This window comes from Cynoglossus semilaevis, chromosome W (assembly GCF_000523025.1).
Source record: "Cynoglossus semilaevis isolate Cse_v1.0 chromosome W, Cse_v1.0, whole genome shotgun sequence".
Lineage (NCBI taxonomy): Eukaryota > Metazoa > Chordata > Actinopteri > Pleuronectiformes > Cynoglossidae > Cynoglossus > Cynoglossus semilaevis.
In genome coordinates this window covers 9603543-9606043 of record NC_024327.1, presented here as the reverse complement: position 1 = coordinate 9606043, position 2501 = coordinate 9603543, and positions in this window count along the sequence as shown.

Below are 2501 nucleotides of genomic sequence, written 5' to 3'. Positions count from 1 at the left end.
TAGAATGGAGTCAAGATCAAAACTAACGAGGGGCTGGACCATGAACGCAGAATATGTTTTGAGCGAAAACTTGACACAAAGTTAGGCTACATTCAATGGCCAAAGAAAAAGCTTGGATATCACACTCACACACTTTATGCTAAGAAACAATTTAAAAACAACAACAACAAAACGACAACTCCGGCTATGACAAAAGTGCTACCAATAAGGTACGAATGCCCTAATAATATTTATTACAACCACTGATATATAAACAACTGCAATTACTATACTGTAATTTAAAAAGTTCTGTTAGGCAATTGGACGTGAATTTTCTAAAAGAAGACATTTCACCTCTAATCCAAGAGGCTTCTTCAGTTCTAACTGATGGTGGGGAGTACAGCAAATAAATACTCTAGGTGAGAAAGAATAAAGCTACTTCAGCTCCACCCTGTTAGGTGGGGCCTTGGGGTCAACTGTGAAAGTGTAAACAGTCGTTAAGAGTCTGACGAGTCGTTGTGGTCCCCATCAGAACGGTTTCGGTCACCTGCCTCTTTGTTGTGTGAAACTGAGATGAAACTTTTGGGTATTGTTCCTAAAAGTGCTTTGTAAGTGGGTGATAGGTTGTGTCTGAGTCCACCTCCTCTGTTGAGTGATGGTTTTTCCAGGTTGACAAAAATGGCTTCTTTTACCCCTCTCTCAAACCATCTGTCTTCCCTGGCCAAAATGTGTACATTGCAATGCCCAGTAGTGCTTATAGTGTGTTTCTGTATACAATTTCTCCAGCCGTGGTCACGTGGTGTCATAAATTATGATATTTTGAGAGGTATTTATTGAAGTCAGAGTAAGTAGGACATCACTGAAGGCCACCGCTGGTAAACAAATAGAAACACACATCCATGAGAGTTAGAAAACTAAGTGTAAGAAAAATGTCCTGTTCCACTCTTACCCTGTGTCAAACAATACCCTGAAAACCGAAGGCAATAAATCAATCAAATCTCCCAGTCCCTCCATACAATCAAGTGAAAGTAAAAGTGAATTATTTGTCATTGTAACACAGCACACCACTGCACACACAACAAAATGTGACCTCTGTTTGTAACCCATCACCAAAGTGAACAGTGGGCAGCTTATAAGCGCCCAGGGAGCAGTGTGTGGGGACGGTGCCATGCTCTGAGCACCTCAGTGGTAACTTGGCAGCTGGTGGACCCGAACCAGGAGCCTTCTGGACCCAAGTCCGAACCTTAACCACTAAGCCACTACTGCCCCAGTATTATTGTAATATTATATTAATATAATATTATAGTAATATTGACCACAGTCTGAATTAAAGAAACTCCATAAATGGAATGTCCTTAAAACCAATCCAGGACCAAATAAAATATTTCTGATCATTTGTCTCAACTAGAAGACCCTGGTTCCCAGAGAGACAGGTATATATGTGTCTGCACATTCCTGGACATTTTATAAGGCAACTCAGTTTTTATTCTTACCGTGACTTTGAAATGACTCTAAAAAAACAAAAAACAAAAGAAAACAAAAGAACTGAGGCTTTTGATTCGTTTTATTCCTCACAAAGACAGAAATATGAGAACACACCCACTCACACATACACACAAGACACAAAATCAACCTTCAGAATTGAAAATACTGGACTACTGGAAGTCATGGAATTCAAACAATAGTTCCACCCTCACGAATGAACACTGATGAAAAAAGACTGGAAACTGGAGACTATCTATGACAGTAAATGTACAAAGGGTTGATTTTTTTTAATAAAAATGGATGACTCTAAACTACAACCTATGAGCAGAGCAAAGCCTCAGTGTGACACTAAACATGGAACAGTTATCAATGTAACTGAAAGAGTTAGTGAGTGTTTTCAGGCAGTGAAGGTTCGAGTGTCTATACTTCATCTGATCATCAGCTGCAAGGCTACTGACCTAATGGCTTAATTGTAAAAATTTGCATTAAAACCACAGGAATCAGAACCAGAACACAAGAACAGAACCAGGAACTATGCCTGTTCCCACTGCAGGAACCAGAAACCCAGATTTGCACCTAAAATAATCCTGTCCCAGATCTAGGACCAGTCATTCAGGAACATGTTCCTGCTTGACTTTTTGGTTCCACAGAAACTTGGAGCTACCAGAAAAGACACAGCATTAGAATAATTTACATAATCTCACAAATTAGTATATGGAGTTGCTTTTACTGCTGAAGAAACGGCAGCTATTGCATAAATTCATTCATTTCTTTGTTGCAATGGTTGTTGTTAGGTTAGCTTCCTGGAACTGGAGTCCAGAAAACTGTTTCCTTCAGCTAATTTGCGTTGAAATCAGTGAGTCATATAGCGAACTGGAGATGGCAGATAAGGAAGCAACATTCTTTTGGTTTGAACTAGAATGGCTACAAGTGCTTGTTGCTCAGCAGAACATGCAGGGGTGTCAAACATACGGCCCCCGCCGCGCGCCCGTCCAGCCCCGGGAGGAGGACCCGGCGCGCCCGCCTCACTATACAAT